We start from the raw sequence: 15,466 nt of genomic DNA on the forward strand, positions 1-15,466 counted from the left end.
ATTTTAACATTTATACGGCAAATTAATACTGAATATACTAACAGATCATGTTAACCTGTTACTCCATCTTGTTTCTGTGACTTCAGCAAGGTATGGCCATAGTTGCTTATGATATCATCAGAACACATCACTGAAATCAGAACCTCCTGGAATAAGTCCTGGGAGATTCAAGTTAGAAGTCAAGCAGAGCTTCCTAATCAGTAGATTTCTTTTTAAAAGCTACTTGGATTAATAAAAGAACAATTACTTTCACTCTCAATCTTCTTCTAAATTGTTGTAATCTTGGATAAATAGAGTATAATGAGATCACCTTATGCTAAATTGATTTTTCTATTCTACAGAGCAAACTGCTTTTCAGTTCAGAACTCAGCAATACTTGCAGTGAAGTTATCATGATCAAAATATTACTTTCAGTATATGAAACGTGAAGACATGCACAGTATACTGCTTTGCTATGAAATTTTAATATAAATGTGGGTAATTTCTATCTTCAGATTCCTAAAATGAATGTTTCATTCCTTACAATAAACTAGTTTTTTCCCTTTTCACTGGAGGATTTTTCAAAAACAGATACATTGCTCTTGGAAATCACATATATCCTCATAAGACAGAGAAAGTCGTCTTATGTTGAATTGAAGTCAGGACCTACCAAATCTAATACATCTTTTGAAGCAAATATATGATCTACTAAATCTTATCAGTATTATGTATATTGAAAGCTAAACTGATGAATCACTGGATAAATTACATAGCAAATGTGTGACAATACAGTATTTATTCAAATGGATCACTGATTCATTTCAGTTTCCAGAAAATATATCAACTTTTGAAGAATTCTTTAAAATCACAGAGATTTTTTAGAACGACAAAAGACACAGGTAAAAATAGACTAGAAAAGGCCAATCACTGGGTGATGATAGTGTATGCTTTTGTTTTGCTGGGGAGCTGGTTTCACAGGGCTTTCAAAGAAATGCAGCTATTCCACTATTAGTTGGACCTAGGCATTTATTTGGGATTTTACATTTAACAGGTAAAAAAAGGAAAAAGGAAAGGCAACAAACCAAAAAAATTACTAAATATTTGGAAAAAAAACCCTTAATGAAAGGCTTAGTAAAGTAGATACATTAACTCAAGAAAGTAAGAATAAGACATGGTAATATAACCTTACACATGCATTTTTTAATATTATTAGACACTTAATTAATTTTAATATTATTTAGACACTGTGTTCAACAAGGTAATGAGCATTACTTAAAATACTCCAGAAATTCTTAAATTGAATTCTAACTAAAACTGCCTATCTCAAAAGCTCTATAGCCACTCTACTTCCAGAATATTTGTTCTGGAAGTTCTAGGAGAGATCTGAGAACTCATGTCCTTCACGTTGTTCACTAATGATGAGGAGATCTCCGCCAGACCAAAGCAGCAAAGCACTCCTGATTTTTTTAAATATAAAACAAGGTTACAAATAGGACATAGATCAAATTCCTTCATGATCTAAGAAAAGCAAGGAAAACATCCATGAGATTGGCATGAACAAGATAAATGCAAGTTCAATATTTAGAGAATTTTAAAAGCCCAGTTAGATAATGGAACAAGTGGCCATGACTAGCTGCAGAATTGTCACTAGTAAGAAATGTGAAAACACTTTGGGCCAGGTCATACGACATACTTGAAGTTCCTTAGAGCTCAGCAGAACCCCAGGTAGATATTCTTTTTAACATCCACTATTTTCCTGGGAAAACTGAAATCTGTGATTACACTGGGATGGTAGTTTCCTTAGCATCACTCCGTTTCCACCTTTGTGAGGATTCAAGTATTACTGAACTATCTGCCAGAATAAACGTTCCATGAATTCCTTCCAATTTACACACCTGCTATATTTTTCAACCTTTTTAATTAAGAGGACAGGCAAATAGATGTTTATGGTTGAAATGAAAGACAGCAACATGATAAAACCCAGTAAAATATTGCCAGGCATTATATTTCTGATGGTTTATCTTAGCCATTAAAAAGAAAACATTCAAAAATATTTATATAGATAACACACCAGCACTATTTTCTGTGTATTTGGAGGCCAGATTATGTTTTTAAATACAGGCTGATATAGGGCTGGTGCATCAAGTGCATTAGAGACAAGCCCGGGAGTCAGTCTTTTCTGCTTTTGCCCTTAAGTGGAAAATAAGTTCCTGAAGATCTGAAGATGTCCTTTTTCCTTACATAACCTATCTCCCAACTTTAATCTGGCTGTACAAGAAACAGAAACAATTTTGCCTGGTCTGGCTGATGATCAGGGATAGGGTCTATTTTTCCACAAAGACCTAACTCCCTTGCTGAATTAAAAAAGGACATAAGCGCGCAGCTACATATTGAAGTCGGCCAATTAGCCCTCCTGTCATGCACAAGGGATCCTTACTTGCTCTGCTGAACACTTTCTCAGAGTAATCCCACTTGGTAGTCATATCTTAGCCAACCACAACAGAAGTCTGGGGTCTCTAAAAAGGCTTGCCTCTTTTCCTCTCTTGTAACCGCCTACATTTCCAGTATCCTGTAAATAACTAGGCATAGTTAATTTTACTGAGATTTTTCACAACTCTAACAAGAAGTATTTAAAAATGGAAGAATCACTGAGTATATATATGCTTTCTCTACACAAAGCTTCCCTTATTATATAAAATAGCATAGTGTACCTTTACTGTCATGTTGCAGTATTTCTAACTTTGCAGTCACGTCTTTGTCTACCCATCTTCCACTCAGCTGATGTATTGGTGCAACCAGCCTCACTTGTCAGAGGAAACCGAGTACGATACACACCCAATTTCATCTTTACTTGCAAAAGAGATTAGGCCACATCAGATCTGGCTCCCTTAACCCCCTCAGAGTCCTCCAGCGCTGTTCCGTGAGGCTTCACCTGCCTGCAGGAAGTGTTACAACTCACTGAAGCAACCAGACTCCCTGGAAGAGCACTGGCGCAATTGGGAGCTGCCCAACCCTGTCCCATGGCCAAGCCCAGCCCACCGGCAGCCACAACCAGCAAGGGCTGTCCCCCAAGGCTGCTGGGATGAATGCTTATGTTAGTAGGAAAGAAGAAATATTTTAATAAAAAGACCAAACCAAACCAAACCAAACCAAACGAAAAAGCACACCACACTTGGGAACAGGAGTAAATAGCCTGGCAAGGAGACATGCATGGCCTGGTACAGCAGGCAACTTTGCCAAGCATGAGACTAAGGTCAGCAAAGTCTCAGCACGCTTGGTTAAGGCGCAAGCTGTGAGAGTGCTGCAGTGGATGGATGAGTTTTTTGCTCAGCGTGGGACAGAGCAAATCTCTTATGCTGCAGAAAGCCCAGGCAGGTAAGGCCAGACGGTTCTGGAGCTGCTATAAAGAAAACATATTTGCATGCCACCACTCAAAACAGATCACCAGAGCTAACACCAAGGCCCTCCCCATGCCCAGGGTGGGAACCTGACTATTCAGTCCCATGCTGCTAACAAAGACAATAAAAACCTAGTCACTGTGATGTTGCCAGATGTAAGTGAAGAGGGAAAACTAACAGGTCAGTTGTATAAAAGGGTTATTTGCATCAAGGTTGTTTTATGCTCAAAAAAATCACAATGGCTGGCTTCTCAACTGACCTGTCAGGGCATACCAGAGTATGCCTTTAGGCACCTGAATTTGAAAGCAATGGCTAGTAAATGTATGCTAATTAACTTTGCATATTGTCTGTATGGAAAGCCAAAGGGAATATTCATATGCCCATATTCACATTGGGATGTGCTAGAGAGCCTGGCTACACTAAACTGATTTAATCTTCCATTCTGGGTTCTCATATATGTCTGTACAAAGATTTCCACTACTGAAATGTGTGAGCAGACTCCTATAGATTATAGCATTATAAATAGGTGATAAGGCAGAACAAGAACTAGCTCAATGGTTTCAACATCTGCAAAATCTGGTATTTAATTTTCTCTAAACTAAAGCACCAAGAATACTGTGAAAGAGCACTGAAAGAGAAGAGATAAGGCCAGTTATTCCACCCAGCTGCCAACATGAATTTGTGGCTTCCATACGTTTTTGAATTTATCTTCCCCATTTTTCACAATTTCTGTGTTATTTCTTAGAATGAAGCCATTTCTATCAGAAAACATTCATTCTCATGCTGCTGGATTCTCATTAGTTTTCCCGATCTCTGAGCATTTTTTGTGGTTCAGATGCCCTAAGAGATTTTTGTTTTGTTTTGCAGCTCTTGAAGTCCAGCATGGGATTTAAGAAGCTAACATGTATCATAAAAGGTAGTTATTTTGAAATTACTCTCAGCTGTAGTTTATACCTTTTCCCACAAGTCTATTGTTCAAACTAACTCACAAAATAATAGCAAGATGATAATCTCTAAATGGGTGTGTATCGCAACAGCAAAATGAGAAAATGGGAACACTTAGGCCAGCATAATTATAGTTAGTCATCAGTATCTGTCCTTCAAAAATTACTGCTTGAATAAATAATCGCATGAGAAGGGGTCAGTATTGCTGGCATCTTAACTGTGATACATTCCACAGTTTTCTTAATGGCTGTTGCCTATTTGCCAGGTTTCATCATTTCTACAGAAGTAAAGTGGTATCGCCAGCATGGGACAGCCAGCAATCAGAGTTTGCCACCTTGTTTTAAATGAATGTAGATCAACTGAACACAACAGACTGCAATGGCAGTATATGTGAGCAGTACAAAAGCAAAAGAGGGGCTTGAGAGCAGTATTGTTTAAAACTTTTGAAAATTAGAGAATAGAAAAACAACATACCATTAGACAATATTCAAAGCTGAAGATGTTTCAACTTACCGATCAATTGAATTGCTTTAATACAAACTGCTATTCGGAAAGACCTGCAAGATGTATGACTTCAGTAATTTTTTTTAACCCTAGTCTGATTTTTATGGTTATAATAGCCATACATTCATATACTCATATGTATATAAAATACATATATGTATTACAATATATGTAATCCTTATCTCCCTCCCTGCTTAGAATTAACTTACCTGTGCCTTTCTCATTCAAATTCTGTAAAAACATGCTTACACATTTACCTAATTTAATGACCTACTAAACATTTCTGAGTCTTTGTAAAATGACATTCCTTTTATACCTCTTTTGTTTCATGGCTCCTACTCTCTTCTTCTATAATTTGCTAATAATATCCACTGGTTTGGGTTGTTTTGTTTTTGTTTTATGTGGCAGTTAATCTGAAATGCCTTCCACTTTCTGACAGCCAAGGAAAAATTCATATTTGCCTGGTAAAGAAATTTAACCCTTACTTCAAAAAATGCAGCATATAACATGTTTCATGATCCCACTCTCAATATAATGTTGGGATGTGTCAGTCTATCATTCCGAAGAGCTTGTGTTTTTCATGGTCATCTGTGGGTAAAACTTTTTAACATTCCTTAGGAGTCTATGTCACATTTTCAGATGTCAATTATGAGTTTTGGAGCCTAATTCTATTTGCTTTCAATGGACGTTAGGCTTCTTTATTTCCTTTAAAGTTAGGACATTGGATACCTTTGAAAATTTTACTCCAATGTGACCATTCTTGTTATATTTACTGCCTGATAATTAAAGCAATTAGAATATCTTCTACACGATCACCAGCATTTTTTTTTACATACTCAACTAATTTTTGGATACTGAACTACTTTATATTTCTGAATTGACATCCACATCGTCAACAGTGGCATCTTCTTGATAAAAGCTAACAGCAAGCTTTGAGGTACAGCAAACTGATAATACAGTTCCTGTTCACTGCGTGGTGCAATTCACGATGCTCAATGAACAATGTAGTGATAAACTTGTAAGAGTGACAAGACAGTAGTCCGTGTGTTATGAGGTTTTTTACTTTCTTTTCTACTAGGTTGGGGGGGGGTTTAAGGTGAAGTTGTAAAAATTTTGCATAGGAAATAGCAACCATAGCTCAAGATAAATCTTATATTCCTCATAATTTATGTTATTATATTATCTTTAGCATAGCTCATCAGAGGACCACCTTTCTACAGTTCTATTTCTTTAAAAATTCTATAACGCAGATAAATGAAAACATATGCAGTAATGATTTAGCTGAGATGCAACACTGTGTCTACAATGGAGTCCTTCTGTGACCTTGCCAAGTTTACAGAGTGTGCCAATAACAGAGCTGGGATTAGAAAACTGACTGATTAAAATTTTGCTCACTAGGATAAAACACTTGAAATGAATCATCTAATTTTCCAGCATGTCCTCAGGTTGCTGCAGGCACAATAAATTACATTCATATAATAGCAAACAACTATAAAAAATTAGAGTTAATACATTTCATATATACAGCAACACTAAGTCCTATTTTTAAAACTCTCAATTACCTTAAGTTTTTATGTTCAAAGATAATGAAATATATGACCAGTATTTTTCAGGGTGAAATTTCAGAACCATCAGCCTGATCCAAAATACATAGAACTCCACTAAAATCTTTCTCCTGACTCAGTAGACTCTGGAACAAGCCCTCTGCACATTTCCGATTAACATCAAATGCTGTCCCTAGTATCTCCACAAAGAATAGACTTGCAGAGATGCTGAATGTTCTGGGTATAACCTTGCACTCCAGCGAAATGAGCAGAATATAAATAGAAAACAGCAATAAGCAATTGCAGTGGAAAATAACCAGCAGAAGTAGTAATGGAATTAATGGCTGCCAAAACCTTGCACATCATGGCAAAAAATGCAATCTATCACGCAGATGTTTGTCATTCTTGAAAGGGGTTCCAAAGGGCTAAGGTTCACCTAAGGAGGCAAATCTCCTAAGTTTCCTCTCTAGTAAAGAGATGTCAGGTCCTCCAGAGGGAGATTGAGAGAGGACTCTTCCAACTTCCTTCTCAAGGAGCCCATCTACTCCACCCACAGTAAAGACAGCCTGAGAAGATTAGCTGCCATGGGGTAAAAACCTGGAATTTGCAAAAGCAGTTACACAGAACTCAGTTTTTCTAGCTGAGTGAATAGATAACATCTACTTTTATGTAACAACCTCTAACTTTTGTCAAGATACTGACAGAGCTACTCAGCTAGTTTGGTGGGCCACTAAACAATGTAATCAGCAGCATAGTCTATTTTAAGGTTCTTAAATTTTAAATTAAATCTTTTTACATTACCAAAAATATTATTTTTAATTTTATCTATTTTTACAACATCTGTTACAGTAGTTCCCAAAAATTTCAGAGAGAATTATGGTGGATGCTCTATAAAGACACGAAAAAACCCCACAGTATCTCCTTAAACTTGTTGGGTTTTTTTGTTATTCTGATGCCATAAGTAACTCCCACAATTGCTGAAAGGTACAGGAGTTACATTTTGCACTCTGTGCATTAATTGGATTTGAAAGCACTTGAACACACATATATGTCAGAACGCCAGCTATCAGGCAAATTGGGGAAATGCCAAACCTAAAAGAAAAACGTAAAAATGAAAGCATTGCAGTTCTCATTGCGCTCAAAATTTATAATAGGCTTTTGAACTGGATTTGAAAGCATATGGACACTCTTAAAAGGAGCATCATAATTTTTTAACTCCTGAAAGGCAACTTGCACTCTTCAGAATATCATACCATTCTGCTGCACTGGGAACCTGGTACCTCCAAGGTAACTAAGATTGCTTTGTATCATGAAAGACTCTATCATCATTCCAGAAAATGACTGTGGGGGAATGAATTAGATTACAGAAGTAATCATGCTGAAAACTAACAAGACAAATTCTAAAATAAAAGTAAGACAAATTCAAGACAACTTGAAATCCTAAACCTCAATCTAATGTATAGATCTAAACTGCAATCACTTCTCAATCATTTTGTTTGTTTCTTTTCTAAATGAGGTACAAACTAGAATTCCTTATATAAACACAGACTGAGATTCACTGAACTACTATTTTGCAGAGTCTGGCTCCAATCAGTGTGCTTTTCAATAGTTTTCAAGAGTACAATATTAGAATTTCATTGTAGACTTTAAGATACCTGAATTTTGCAAAGGATACACTAGGATTTTTGAAGAGAAATACGACAGACTCACAGACGACTTTTTTTTTTTTTTTTAATGAGGGGAAATATTCTATTGGTGCAAGTAACTTATGATCTCAAATGCATTTTTGGGAAAATAAATGTTCACGATAAAAAAATTACATACAATTTTTAAAAAATTATCACAGAGAGACTCCTAGAAACAATGTGTATTCGTAAATACCTTCTAAATTTTTATAACTGATCTTAGATTTTTTTAACATCGCAAATTGCATTACTATAACAGGGAGTCAATACATTGTCAATATTTTTGGATCACAACCACAAAAATATTAGCAAGTTAAAACTGGCTGCTGGGCTTCAGCCGTAAATACATCATATTTCATGCCACAAATATTTGTTTTCATTTTTAAAAAATGACAGCCATTGTTAATCAGAGACAAACAACAAGTTAATCCTAAACAGCCATTTATCTAAGTAGCAATACAGTACAAACATATTACCTTTAAAAATGCATTTAAAAAAAACCCCAAAAATCAAAACCAACACTACTTCACTGACTTTGCTATATATTACCTTTAATGTTTTATAAATGACCGCACAGGTCACAAATGAAAGAGGCTTCTGCAGAAAATAACCAAAGGTAGACAATAAGCCCTCTGAACCAAATCTCTAATATTCATGTAAGTTAATAAATTCATAGACCAATGATGTTATATTTTCTCCCCCCTGTCCAGCTGAGAAGGGGGAGTGATAGAGCGGCTTTGGTGGGCACCTGGCATCCAGCCAGGGTCAACCCACTACAGATGCTAGTCCATTTTAAAGAATATTTCTCTATTCCTTTGCAGCCCTGAATTAGAGGTTTGCTCTAACAGTAATATAATGTGCTGTAACTACAGAAAAAATATGCAGTTAAAAAAGGAATTCAATCCATGTGATCTAATATTTCTTTCCACATTAACTAGAAAGAAAATATATTAACAGAAGCTCAGACTTTGGTATGACACTGAACAATTACATGGAAAAAGATTTTCACTGTTCACATGGAGTGCATTCATTTTAAATTCTCATTCAGGAAAGCATCCTTATTCAGGAAAACACTTAAGCACATGCTTGACTTTAAACACATGCTTTGGGCCCAGTGAAGTAAATGAGATTTAATCACATTCCAAATAATGATGGATATAAAGCCAAAAGATATTAACATGAATGATTTTTGGATTCGGGCTTAGCATTTTTCAAGTCTTAAATATACACATACAGACACGTACATACACATATACATACACCCCCACACAGACACATACACAGAGAGATCTGTCTCTATACTAAGCCAAAACATGAGAAACTAGAATACAAAAAACAATTTGCTAAAAAACCAGAATTAAACTGAAAACAGAGATTTTTAAATACAGTGGCCACTTCATCTTACTGGCTCCTTAAATCCCAAGTTTACTTACTCTAAAGTAAACATTTATGAAAGCCTGAGCATTTCCTATCTGGAATCTTTCTTCCATACCCTCATGCCACAGGTTTTGATCTCACAGAAAAGAAATGGTTTGGCTCTAACAAAAATCCAGTTTACATAGCTTCTTCGTCATGTTTTGATACCAGAAACAAGAATCAATTCCTCTTCTGAAGAGATGAGTCTCCTGATAAGAGGCTGATGTTGGCAAAAGCACAGAGTTTGCATCACAGATTCCTTCATGGTTTTTTTTACATGAGGTACGGAAGAAAAATATGGCACAGTTTATAGCAGTATGATAAATCTTTACAATTAGATTACTCTAATCATTAATTATTCAATCACTTATTGGGTTAATCACTATTTTCCTGATAAAGACAATGAGGATTCCCCTTCATTTTATCTCTCAAATAAAGATGTCTTTTTAGAAGCAATTGCTAAAAGGGGGGGTGGGTGAAGTTTCATTGAAACTGTGTAGCACAGTAACACCCTTTTTCCGGAGTATATTTAAAATGCAGTTAAGCTCTTTTTAAAAGCTTAATAATAACTGAAGCTGTAAGACTTTCTCCCTAAAACACAGCATTCGCACAAATCTGCCCAGTAGTAAGACTCTACGTTTGAGGAGGCTTTTACTGTGGACTGAAGATAAAGACCTGATTATTACTTGATAAAGATCTACAGATGTGTGAACAGAGGCAGCCAAACAGCCAGAAAAGCCAGGGGAACAGCAAGAGAAATACTTACCATCTGACTATCAGACAGTCTGTGCTATTTGGAAATCGGAATGAAACAGAAAATAAACTGCCATCTCTTTCATTCCTTTTGTGCTTGAGGAAACAGTTACATCTTCAGTAAACAAGCAAAGTGGCATCTAAGAAATACTGCTTAATACCACCAGCTTCTCGTCATAACAGGAAAGGGAAAAGCATGCAAAAAAAAAACCAAACAAAAAAAACAAACGAACCATAAAATTAGAAATAAACAATTTCTAATTGTTTAAAAGGCTCACAGCTGAATAGAAGGACCTGCTTCAACAAAATGATTTGCAAAAATAACTGGAGAAAGTTCTGTGCCTTGCAATTTTATAAAAATTATAAAACCAGGATATGTATCTCCAAAGTCATAAGGAGCCCACTTCAGCCAAACCATATGACAGAGGAATACGGAAGATAAAGAGATAGAAAGTGAAAGAAGACAATCAGCTCCCTGTAGAGGAAAGCCTACACAGTCTAGAGGTCTGACTGAGCACATGTAGACTGCAACTATGCCAGGAGTACACACAAGAGACTTTTCTTCTTACATGTGGCAGAAGACCCCATCTCCAAGAAACATGATGTTTAGGATTCTATCTAAAGACCCTTTCCACACTGTTTTTTGTAAGAAAGAACAGTATGATATCAGTTGTGTTCTAACAGCCTGAGAATGAAATGCATTGAAAGTAATACAGTAAAGTCTGATTCCCTTTCTGTGTTTCCACAAAAGCAAAAGATGATCTTGACCCACTAATCTCCCCCTATCTGGAGCACAGATGAAAAGCTCATCCTGCAATCTATACTAATTTCAGTAAGTTCTGCAACAAGATGACTTATATTTGCAGCATCGTAAAAACTTAAGTGAATCATTCCTGTCTTATTTGCAAAGCTGCTAACTTCCAAGGATGGCTTAGTGAATATGTAAGGAAAACACAGATGAAAGGCATCCAAAGGGCATTCTATGTCATACACGGAAAAGATACAAAGATGTCCAAGCTGATAAATTCACATATCACATACACAACAACAATTTTCAAGCTTGGATTCAGAAGCTGTGCAATTCTCAGTGCTTGAAAACAGCTGCTGCTCTAAGGACTGAGATGAAGATAGTTTCTGGGGATATGAAAGACTTTTCTCCTTGCTTTTAGTACATTTGATAACTCCTAATACACAAGAGTTATCAAACTTTCACTTGTAAAGGGTGTTCTGTTAAGATCAGCATTATAAACCCCTTTTGGCAGAGAGTTATACTTGAAACAGGAACAAGAACTAAGAAAGACAGCATTTCAGATACAAATTAAAAATCTAGTTCCTATCTATACAGCTATATAAACATTCATATCAATGACTAGAAGTTTGGGATCCATAACCAAATGGTGTTGGAATTTCAGGTAATATTGTGATGACTGACTGTTCCATTTCTATGAGATATTGAATCCAATTTGCTGTTTGATTTGATAATTGTTTTGCTTTATTCTTTATGTTAGCACAACATAAAGAACAGTAGTTCTTGAAATACAATTTCTTGAGTGTATTCATATCATTCAATAACACTGGTCATTACCCCAAAATTTAATTATATTGATATAATTTTAATGAGCTTAAGCACATTTACAATAGTGGATTCCATTTTTTTTTCATAAAAATATGTGATTCTCTACTAGACAACCCAGAATTTTACCTAAATCTTCTATTTGCCACTTGTATCTCAAGTATTACTTACATGGAACAGCAGAGAAGCAGGAGGACACACAGCCCACAGCCAGCTTAGACACTTAAACTGACAAGCATTAAGACTCCAAGTGCCCAAAGGAAGGTTTCCACCTGGAGAAAGTTATCATTTGTCTTTCCCAGAGAGAAAAAGAAACACACTCTTTAAAAGCATAGTATTTTACAACCTGCCCAACTAAAAACTACACTATTCTTTTTTCAGATTCCTTCCCTGCCACTCCCCCCCCACTCCCCCACCGCTTACTCTATGGAGCATGATTACTACATGAATTCAAAAATATTTTATCAAAGTTTATATAAATATGCTTCAAAGGCTTTCAGTCTTACTGAAATAAAATGTTTCCAGAACATCTTTTCAGTATCCCCAGAATGAAAGTTTCAGGAATCTTTTTATTAAGCCTTTCAGTTTTTTATTTTGATTCAGGATGAATGGAACAGAAATTCTGAGTTTTGACCAGCTTAAAAATAGCTAAATATTGTTTCCTATAATTAAATGTTACCATCACAACTACATATCTTTAGAGACTCCAGGACGGAAGTACTAGGAACTGTATTAATGCCATTTTACTTTTCATCATCTCTACTTGCACACCTACTGACAAAGACCTCAGTTTATCAAGATCAGGTTTTTCCTCAAAGCAGATTTATCAAGCTGTTTTGCATTTTAAGTTGGAGTTTAACCTCAAAACAGTAAGGGCCAAGCAAAGTATCTACAATGGCTCATAATCTATCCCTAGCCAACATTGTTAATGTTTTGCAGAAGTTTATGACATTTCATTTACATCGTTTTCATTCCTCAGTACTCTCAGTGCACACTTCAGGTAGGAAGAGGCAATACTTACCCAAGTACAGGACACATTAAAAAAAAAGAAAAAAAAGGCAACATCAAGAGCTTTTGTTTCTGATGACATCTGTACAAAAGAAGATTCTCTGTGCTTTGCATGCAGATTTATTGAGTTCTGATACCAATTATCCTTGACCGGTGACCTTGGCCAAAATTTCGCTAGTATTCCCTCCCCTCTCTCTCCCCAGTTTGGAAGCAACTGATTGCAAAGGCCATTTCAACTCTTTTTGCTGTATTTATGTAACAGCAAAGAACAGGGAATATTTGAGCTCTGTTAGGATGAAAAGTGGAACATACTGTGCATGCCTTGAAAATTGGGTGCCCAGTGCCTACTAGTTCAGCTTTTTTAAGGATAAACAGGGAACTGCACCCAGAATCTCTTAATTACATGGATTATTCCTCTGTTTGTTAGGCACAGCAGATTCCTGAGAGAGAGAGAGAAATAAAAAGTGCTCAGACTGCTGGGAAAGAATATAACTCAACAGCAGCATTTTATTTCAGTCAATGTCCCTAAAGTGTTTTAAACTAAGCCAGTCGTTAAGGTCTTATAATTAAAGCCTTGCACAATTACAAAATAATTAGGGTCTGATCTTGTAACATCTTCTCTCTGGAGAACACACACATCAGATTCCCTTGGAATACTTGTACACCAGGCACAGCCGCTGCTAGCATTGATGTATCTGAACTAGCTTTACACAAACTAGCTTGAGTACTGGGTAGCAGTAACAGAGCAAAGCTCAGAAAAGGCTACCATCTTAAGGATTTACAGGTCTCCTCAAGCACATTTTTGTAGTCCACACGGCATTCTGTCACTGAAGCTACTCGGCTAGCAGAAACCAGCCTAGACCATTTAAAACTGCAGTGTAACTCTATATTACTCTGATAATTATATGCTATAGTAATAATTCTAAGCCTCTAGTTTTCCAGACTGCCTAAGGATGCCAGATATCAGTTCCCATAGTATTAATAAACAAAAGTATTTTAATAAAAAGACTATGTCCAACTAATCCTTAGGGCTTTACTTACAAAAGCCAAATCAGAACTGGGGAAGTGTAACTGAATTATCTTTGGTAACAGTTTTTCTTAGCTACAGTGAATGTTAAGAGAGGGAAGTAATGTTTGTTTTCCTCCATTTCTCTCAGATTCTATCGGACTGTCTTTGTAAAAAGTGAATTAAAAAAAAAAGTCTATCTATAGCTATGCAACTCGTTGTCAGGTATCATTTTAAAAGCTTCACTGGGCATTCAGAGCATAATCATACTTCACATGATGTCCTTATTTTACACCACAGAAATGGCTGCATGAAAATGTAGTAACAGCCTGAGAAATAAAACTCATGGTCCTCTGAAATGCTTTGGAAATTGTCATTCTTGTATACAGATTTCACACAATGACATTAGACTGCATATTTTATAACCGAGTGAAAACTAAAATACTAGAAAATACAGGTTAACCTCTCAATATCCTTTCAGAAATGGTGATCAAGGATGCCTTATGTTAGTAATAAGACTTTGAAAACATAAAATACTGCTAAAACCTAACTATTGTTCTGAACCAGTCTGTATAATAGCCCCCCCCAGAACTAACTAACCAGAGATTCAAGCAATTCGAAATATATGCCAAGCAAAACTACATTTCACTGCCAAAAGTTTTCCCCAAGAGGTGAGTAACGTTTTCCATAAGACTGTGGAAATGACTGAATTAAGTTTGGTAATGAAATACTCATAGCTACTTTTTATGTATGATTCAACATTTCATTTCTCTACTGAAAAATATGGGTTGCATTAATTACATAAAAGGGAAGCTCATATTTATTATTCAATGAAAAGATTAACAGTCTAAACCACAATATTTTAATACACTAGGGAATATTTATCTTAATGTTTAAAGCATGAAATTTGCTTATCTTAACCTACTTTTTATCCTGAAAAAAATTATTTATATTATTACAGTTTAATTTTACAGAATTTCAATTACATATAAAATATACTGAACACATTTTTTATTAAGTGGTGCTAATTATACAGTCGGTATTTTGTAATTAAAATAACTTAGTCCTAATTTTCATAAAGTTCTGTACATAGACCAATTCAACAACCACCAATCCTAACACTACTAATGGGTTCAGAAACAAAATATTTTTTCATGTCTTTTCCCAGCAAGAAATATTGAGGCAACCACGTGTGTATGATGCCCAGCATTTCACTTGGGAATCTCTGCTTTGCTTTCTGACCTTTTGGGGGTTACATCCTACACACATAAGCTTCTCTACTGATGTTGGGTATTCTGTTGTCCCACTGGAATATAGCTCTTACATGAGGTGAAAGCTATGCAGAAAGGCAGCTTTTCAGTTAATGTAAATTAATATAGCAGAGGCCTGAAATTACGAAAACCCTATGCCTGAATTTGACCCAGTGGATTAAGAGAAAAGAGCAATGAGTTGAAATATTCTTGGTGGACTTCATTGCTGAGAAAAAGCACTGAACTTTCATACTCAACTCAGTTTAGCATTTTATATGCATATCATTTGATTTCTACTGTAGATACACAGAAGTTTACAATAAAGCCTGCAGGTAACATCTGCTTAGATCATACTACTAAAATCCAACAGAAGACGACTTCTGGTTCCTCCCCACCCCCTGCAAA

The 15,466-nt window shown here is 35.8% G+C and overlaps 1 protein-coding gene across 1 annotated transcript in view; it reads right to left on the reverse strand.

The window, feature by feature from the left end:
• LOC128134469 (uncharacterized) overlaps positions 1–10,939 on the reverse strand; it is a 57,992-nt gene extending 47,053 nt beyond the window's left edge. Inside the window, 1 exon segment of the mRNA XM_052772179.1 lies at positions 10,794–10,939. The gene's annotated coding sequence lies outside the window, so the exon portion shown is untranslated.
• Between the last annotated feature and the right edge of the window lie 4,527 nt (positions 10,940–15,466).

The sequence above is a fragment of the Harpia harpyja genome, chromosome 2 (genome assembly GCF_026419915.1).
Source record: "Harpia harpyja isolate bHarHar1 chromosome 2, bHarHar1 primary haplotype, whole genome shotgun sequence".
NCBI classification, from domain to species: domain Eukaryota; kingdom Metazoa; phylum Chordata; class Aves; order Accipitriformes; family Accipitridae; genus Harpia; species Harpia harpyja.